Source organism: Mauremys reevesii, linkage group 3 (genome assembly GCF_016161935.1).
Source record: "Mauremys reevesii isolate NIE-2019 linkage group 3, ASM1616193v1, whole genome shotgun sequence".
Classification (NCBI taxonomy): Eukaryota; Metazoa; Chordata; order Testudines; family Geoemydidae; genus Mauremys; species Mauremys reevesii.
Genome location: NC_052625.1, coordinates 24,403,361 through 24,411,935, shown reverse-complemented (window position 1 = coordinate 24,411,935; position 8,575 = coordinate 24,403,361). Strand labels below are relative to the sequence as shown.

At 41.7% G+C, this 8,575-nt stretch overlaps 1 long non-coding RNA gene across 1 annotated transcript; it reads right to left on the bottom strand.

Moving 5' to 3' along the window:
- Positions 1-2,910: 2,910 nt before the first annotated feature.
- Positions 2,911-8,269, bottom strand: LOC120400003. Its single transcript, XR_005595455.1, has 4 exons — positions 8,229-8,269; positions 7,973-8,010; positions 3,251-3,623; positions 2,911-2,933 (listed from the first exon to the last, which is right to left on the bottom strand). It is a non-coding gene; the product is annotated as an uncharacterized LOC120400003 (long non-coding RNA).
- Between the last annotated feature and the right edge of the window lie 306 nt (positions 8,270-8,575).

The window sequence follows — 8,575 nt, the reverse complement described above, 5'->3', positions numbered from 1 at the left end:
TTTCAGTTAATGTACTGGCTGGCCTGGTGGTCCGGTCCCAGGATAGGGATGCGAGTCCCATCTATAGCCCCACCGCAGTTTGGGAATCCCATCGCGGCGAAGCCAGCTATGATGACCTGGACGTTTCCCAGGGTCACTACCTTAGAGAGCAGGAGTTCAACGATTGCGTTGGCTACTTGCATCACAGCAACCCCCACGGTAGATTTGCCCATGCCAAAGTGGCTCGCTACTGACCGGTAGCTGTCTGGCGTGGCAAGTTTCCAGAGGGCTATGGCCACTCGCTTCTGCACTGTCAGGGCTGCTCGCATCCGGGTGTCCTTGCGCTTCAGGGCAGGGGACAGCAAGTCTCACACTTCAAGGAAAGTGCCCTTACGCATCCTGAAGTTTCGCAGCCACTGTGATTCATCCCAGACCTGCAACACTATGCGGTCCCACCAGTCCGTGCTTGTTTCCCGGGCCCAGAATCGCCATCCTATAGCATGAACATGACCCAGTGCCACCATGATCTCCACGGCGCGGTGTCCCGTGCTTTCTGACAGGTCTGTGCCAGTCTGAGACTTCATGTCCTCACCGCGCTGCCGTTGCCTCCTCGCCCGATTTCTCAGCATCTGACTGTTGAAGAGGTGTACGATAAGGTGCGAGGAGTTGACAATGGCCATAAGTGCAGTGATGTTCGCCGCGGGCTCCATGATCGCAGTGGAGTGCTGTGGCGTCCGCGCTGTCATTTATAACAGGAAAAGTGCGCGAACTGATTTCCCGCTGGCGGGAGGGACTGTTGAATTCTGACAGTTACCCAAGACCACCCTCGACACAGTTTTCCCCCCCAGCATGCATTGGGGGGAAATCCCAGAATTCCAATGGGCAGCAGGGAGTGCGGGAACTGTGGGATAGCTTCCCACAGTGCACCGCTTCCAAAGTCGACGCTTGCCCCATTAGTGTGGACTCACACAGTCGAATTAGTGTATTTAGTGTGGATACACAAATTCGACTTCATAAGGTCGATTCCACAAATTCGACTTAAGTTGATTCGAAATAGTCTTGTAGTGTAGACATACCCTTACAGGCATCACAATCAAAGCACTAAGCTAATAATGTTAGATAGAATATTTCCTTCCCCTTTTCCTGCACCTCACCTTAGCTCTCTGCTACGGTATAGACTAATGTTTAATCTTCTCAGGACTTTGATCTCTCTCCATATCATAAGAGTTAAATCTCTGAAAGAACAAAAGTGACGCAATGTCTAAAAGCAAAAACATTACTAAATCTATCTGTGTATTGTGACAAAGTTCCTCCTCTACCTTGGTGGGTCCTTCGCTTATTGATGGATTTGCTCACCTCAGTGATCTTCCCCTCTGGTGGAACCCACAGTCTGGGTCAACTCCTCCCAACTCCTGATCAGACACAGGAGGTTTGGGGGGAACCCAGGCCCACCCTTTACTTCAGGTTCCAGCCCAGGGCCCTGTGGATCGCAGCTGTCTATAGTGCCTCCTGTAACAGCTGCATGACAGCTACAGCTCCCTGGGCTACTTCTCCATGGCCTCCTCCAAACACCTCCTTTAGCCTCACCACAGGACCTTCCTCCTGGTGTCTGATAACACTTGTACTCCTTAGTCCTCCAGTAGTTCACTCTCAGCTCCTTGTGCCTCTTGCTCCCAGCTCCTCACACATGAATCTCACTGACTAACTGGGAGGCTTTTAACTAGTTCCAGCCAGCCCTTGATTGACTGGGACACCTGAAGCCAATGTAGCTATCTCCACTGCCTTCTAGAAAGATCTTAATTGGCCCCAGGTGTCTTGATTAACCTGGAGCAACTGCCATTTGATTACCATGGTACTAGGGATTTGTTTAGCCTGGGGCTAACATACCTGTTCCTCACTACTTTACTGTAGCCATCTGGCCTTGCCCCATCACAGTATATATAAAACCAAAACAGTTTATTTCTAGTATCAGAGGGGTAGCCGTGTTAGTCTGGATCTGTAAAAGCAGCAAAGAGTCTTGTGGCACCTTATAGACTAACAGACGTTTTGGAGCATGAGCTTTCATGGGTGAATACCATCCGACGAAGTGGGTATTCACCCACGAAAGCTCATGCTCCAAAACGTCTGTTAGTCTATAAGGTACCACAAGACTCTTTGCTGCTTTTACAGTTTATTTCTAGTTCATGAAATGATTGTGAATATTGTCAACAACTATTTTAAGATAATACTTCTAGGAGTTTTCCCTCAAGTTTTAGTTCTGGTTACTACTACAAATTCAAAATATATATATGCACATGCATAGATTCTCTTAGACTCTTCTCTTGGAAGGTTTCCCCTTCTTATCTCTGTGGAATGGTGCCCAAATCCTCTGATGGGCATACCAGTGCCTTTACTTTGGGGAACAAGTGAAAATCCCAGAGTCTCCTTAAAATTTCCCTGAGTCTCTGCAATGTCAGGTTGCAGTTTACACAGCCTGCAGCAAGTCTAGTCATCTTCTTCTTTCAGTGGGATGAGGGAGCCTGCAGTCTAAATCCAACATAACTGGTGAAGTCCCTGGAACACAATTCTTTACAGCAAATCCTTCTCATTCTTGCACTGTTCCACTGCGTTTCCAGTTTGGCGCCCACTCCTCCTATTTATAAACTTCCTCCCTCCCCTTGAATTCCTACTGATTCCATTCTCAGAGAGTGACTATGGCTGTCCTGTCAGGTAGCTTGCCCACAACAGAAATCACTTACATGGCTTCAAACAGCTAATGAGCATGCCTCGTGACAATCACACCCAATTTCTGGATGGTTCTGGTCCAAAACAGGAAACTATGTATCTTACCCACTGTTTATTAGCCTATTTATACCACTACATACAATAGAACCTCAGAGTTATGAACAGCATAGTTATGAACGGACTCATCAACCACACACCTCATTTGGAACCGGAAGTACGAAATCAGGCAGCTGCAGAGATAAAAAAAAGGTCAGTACAGTACTGTGTTAAACATTAACTACTAAAAAAAGGGTAAGTTTAATAAAAATGATTTGACCAGGTAAGGAAACTGTCTCTGTGCTGTTTCATTTCAATTAAGATGGTTAAAAGCAGCATTTTTCTTCTGCATAGTCAAGTTTCAAAGCTGTATTAAGTCAAGGTTCAGTTGAAAACTTTTGAAACAACATTTTGTTCAGAGTTATGAATGTTTCAGAGATACGAACAACCTCCATTTCTATAACTCTGAGGTTCTACTTTACTGCAGTTAAAGAATATGGGTTACACCAACCTTAAACTGCAAGGGCAGCGGATTCCTGGGTACGGCAGAAAATCCTCAGGGTGTCGGATGTCATTTCTTGAGTTCCTCCGGCATACATATGTTTTACTATACTTGGCTATGATCCCAGCCTGTTCCCTGCCACTGCTCCCCTTTAACATAAGGGAGATTCAACAATGCAGTGCCATGTCCACAAAAAGTTTGTATTTTGACAAGCAATACTTATGTGGACTGGGACAATATGGCCTTTTGAGAGATATAAGCTATGAGGGAATGATTGAGTTTTTGCACTCTGTTGTATGTAACACTCTTTGGGGGAATTTAGCCTCTTGGTTGTCTATACAGATTCATCTTGGCATGTCAAGACTCACTATCATACAAGTTCCTAGAAAGAAAAAAAAAGAAAGGAAAGGAAAACACAAATATGTTTGCAAGTGCTTTAGTTCTTTCATATCTCCAATTTAAAATGCACAAAGGAAATATAGTGAATAAAGTCTTTCAGAAGCATTTCTTCAATGTAAGACCAGGTAGCCATCAACTATATACAGAACAACTGAAGGAATATTTGCTTTTGTGAACTTCAAGTTATTATACAAAGTAACTATTTTCTAGAAATTCACCCAAGATGGTATTTATCTTAAAGTGAAATTCAGTTGGTGTAGAGTAAGCCCAAGGCCCACGTGCTACTTCAGTCTCACCCTATTTTGAGGACTAGAATATGGGACTGGAGGATTAGATAGGCCTTATTCTAGCCCTGTGCAGAGCAGTGCATTCCACACTTCAGTGAACAGGACCCATAGGGTTGTCTCTTGATCACCTGCAAACATCTTAAGATCTACCATGGCGTGCAATGCATTTTATGGGCCCTGAGTGCTGGGCTTACTTACACAGCCAGTGAATAAAATGTCTGAGTTAAGAATTTCCATTAAAGTCAAGAATATGGAGTGACGTGAAACATCTTTAAAGCTACAACCGTTTGTGAATATTAAATAATTGTATTGGCATTAAATTTATTGCTGAGAGCATTATAAATAGAAAAATAAATCAACTGGTATTTAAGTGTTAAAGGTCAAGACTTCTTGAGTGATTTAAGCTCAAATAATTTCAAAGATTCTCTTATTAAATATTGAAAATATTGGAAAACTCTTCCAAAATATAAATGACAGACCTTCTTAATTAAGAAGCTAGGGGAGACACTATTTTTATTTCCAAATTATCCTTCAGCCGCTATTCAGCCTGTACACTTTGTTATGGAGAGTCTGAATAATTCATACCCACTGCTAGAGCTTGGCCAATACTGCACAAAAACTATTTGTGAACACTTGTTTAATCATTAAGCTACTTTCCTTGGTTATCTCCATTCAGTATCCCAAGTGTATATGTTTAATGGCTGGAATGTTTCAAACAAGTAATTGTAAGTGAATAGTAAATAAATGTTTGTAGAAAACAATTTTCAAGTTTGTATTACTAATATTTGCACAAGAATCTGATTCTGCACCGATTCGGCAAGGGAACAGAAATATACAATGTCATATCATCTGTAGAGGCATCCAAACAGAAACCCACACTATCACATGACACAGGTCTTAATGTGAGCAGGTGAGTGGCAGTACAGTCCACTGGCACTTCTCTCAACCTGCAATTATGGGCTTCAGTATCTCAGCTTCCATTAGTTGCCAAGAAAATCTGACCTATGAAACAAACTATAAACAATGCAGTGACAACTCATACACCTCAATAAATTAACTCAGATGCTCAGTCGTAATCATTTAAATGTTAATATCGTTAACTCTTTCACTGCTCATGAAAGCATGCATCAAACAAGCCAAATACATAACAAAACATGAATGAAGCCAACTTGTGCCCGACTTTTGGCTGAAACAGTGTGGAGGAGTAAATCCTAAGCATTTGTTCAGTTCTTCACATGGAATTTATGAGGAGAACTCAAAAGTCTGCCCTAGTTCAGTTGAATAGTCTGTGGCACTTTGCCCAGAAGAGCTTACAATCTGAATAGACAAGACAGAGAAAGGCTAGGAGGGAAAGAAGAGGCACTGAGACCTGCAATGTCTTGCCCAAGATCACAGAAGAGATGAGTGTCAGAACAAAGCTTAGAACCCATCTGAATCGTCTCCTAGCCCAGTGCCCTTGCCACTAAATCAATCATTCACAGTGCCAGCCTTGTTTGCCACAATCACTTGAAGGACACGTTTGTTTACAGCTCCCATTCAGTGTTAGTCCATCTTTTTAATCAGTGATAACACTCACATACCAATGCCTAGGAACCCCTGTGGTGATATCCCACAGGGAGTGGCTTTTCAATATCTTTATAAAACAGACCATAGGGTAACTCCTGATTTCCTTTAAAGCTGCTCTTTTACTTAATCCCTGATGGAGCAAGTGGTAGCAGTATAAGTGTCTAAAAAACATTTAATTTAGATTTAATAGGGCAGTTAAAATATCACTGGGCTTCAAAAGAACACTTACTGCAGTTTAATGAGTACATGGGGTACATCTAGCTGAGAAGTCTACTAGCAACACAACATACAGCCCCCTTTTCAGAATTCATTATCTTTAGGAAATGTATTTGGGTTTACATTTGTGATTAAATCTGTGATATAAATTGCACTGGATCTTTGGATGTGTTACTTCCAAAGCAGGTGACCTGTACTCATTGTGGTGACATAAGGCAAATAAGGCTGTCGGAGATCATGCAGCTGCAGGATATTGCCTCTCACTTACCAGATTTATTTACTGTAGTTACCACACAAATGATTCACTTTAATCTCCAATGCAGCCCTGCAAGTCTTGCCAGTGTCTCACCTGCCCCTCTTCACATTACAATATTCCTGGCCATCTCCACTGTAATCTTCCATATTGTCTATTCCTGGCTTTTTTCCATACTTCTTAGCACTTTCCAGTCTCTGCTTTTTAGTGCTGGTCACTAATTTTAGTCCCAGTCCTGTGACTGCTCTGCACACAGAGCTCCTGCAGAATAAGCCCTGTTACTTCCAGTTGTGCTGGTATCAGAGGGGTAGCCGTGTTAGTCTGGGTCTGTAAAAGCAGCAAAGAGTCTTGTGGCACTTATAGACTAACAGAGTTTGTGCTGGGCAAACTATGGCTGTAGCAAAGCTTTTGTTAGCTGCTCAAACCAAATGACAAAAGTACTTTTTGTCCAAGCTATATACAAACCTGGACATGCAGGAAAGAGAACAGGTGGAAAAATCAGAAAAGTTATTGTAATAGTATTATATTAATCTATTGTCAAATGACTCACCGTTTATCAGTAGTAACTGCCAGATAAGTATTATTATCCATTTGGAGCCAAATTCTGCCATCCGCACTCACACTGAATAGTGCCTTACTTCATGAGGAGCCCCACTGATTATTACTCAACAGGAGTAAGGAAAGCAGAGCCTGGCTCTAATTACATAATCAGCCCCTTTGCTGGGACACTTCTTGGTAGAGCACCTAAGAAGTGGTTGTGATTACTTTGAGATGTAACAGTTTGATAGATGCAGAATGCTATTTCACCACACTGGCAAAATGAGCTAGGAGTCAATAACCATGTTAACATGAATGACAACTTCATATTGACTGTTATAGAGGAACTGAGACTGAGATTTTATTACAGCATTTTCCTCTGCTAGTATAGAGAGGTGCATTATTTAAGCGAGATTTCTCAGTGGCTGGCTTGATTTTGCTCTGTTGTGAATGACATTTGTCTAGCTTGGTTTGTTCTGCAAATCTTAGTATGGCAATTCTGGAGTCACAGATTGTGCCCTAGGGCACAAGCCATAGGAAGCAGCAGTGTGTTGCTACCCAGGGGCATTCAGGGAGGAATTGTGGCCCATGGACATTTTTCTCTGTATGATGTCTTGAAAATCATTGTTAGGATTTACCATGAACATCTCTGAGAGTGTCTTGTCTTGGATGCCAAAAAGGGCCACATTTTCAAAAGTGCTCAGGACCCAATAGCTCCTTTTGTGATGCCTACCACCAATGTGTTGAATTCTTTGGACAATCTGGCCACTTATTTTGTTCAATATTTTGTTAAATTGTAAATGGAATCTGAGCTCTTCTGAAAAACTAGCTTATATTGTGGCTGCTGAGCACTTTTGAAAACTCAGGCCTTCCAGACTAATTTGCCAGTCATTTACACTGGAGTGATTCCACAGAAGAGAATGAAGCTTTATACTGGTACAGAATTGGTATAAGTGAATGTGGAATCACCTCCCCCCATCCATCTCTCTGTGATTTAGTTTTCTTATCTGTAAAATGGGATTAACAGCACCTAACTCAGACAAGTAGCGAGACGCTACATGTGTTAATATATATTGAGCACTTTCAGATGCTTAGATGGATAGCACCATATGTTCACAGCAATCTTATGAATTTTGCTGTTTTGCACTAACATTTAATGCTTCCCCCTGCTTCTCCTAGCTCTATTTTTGTTTTAAAACAAATGATAATTGGATGAAACCTCAGGAAATAAAATGCTTGAGTAACCTTGGAGATTAAGATTCTTTATAATAGAGTACATTTATTTCCAGGGCTAGCACATGTAAACTGGAATGTGAAAAAAAAAAAGTATGTCTACTAAATAATGGTTTCCTGGAGAAAGAGGAACAATAAATATTTAATAAAAATGCAAATATAAAGCCATCTGAGGTGCAACTCTTGCTATAATTTTACAGTGAAAGACCAAGTGCAGCTGTGTTAATGTTCTAAACTTACTTCAGGAACTAGTCCTTCCGCAATTCATTTCCCATCACCTAGAAAGGAGAGACAAAGATCAGACTGAATTATTTATGTTTTAGAACTCACTGGCATTCTGTATTCAGCACTCTGACAGAATATATACAGTTGCAATGTATTGTTCTAGCTGATGTTTCTGGGCAATCTGTCACCCACACAATGGAACAACAGGATGAAGCTTACATTTACTTTGCTTATCACTTTTTTTTCTCAGCTTACTCAAGTATATACTTACTTCTATAAAGGATCAGTTCAAGTTACTGAATCTGTGGGAGAACAAAGCCTGAAGGAAAGGAACAAAATCAGGAGAAGGGGGATAGCTGGTTTGATGCTTACTATCTGGGGAGCAACTGTTGAGGAATTGTGTTCAGAAACATACAGAAGGACCTGAAGACTTTTAGTAGTATGTTGTTCTTTTTGGGTCACCCAGACATATGACCCAAATGCAGGTGTTCTCTGAAGAAATTAAACAGCAAAACCTACAAATGTGGTCACAGCTGCAAGCAGCTAACTGAAATCATGTGTTGTTATATTACCCTTTTATTAATGAAAGACATTTGTTGCTTAGCTGCCTAGAGAAAC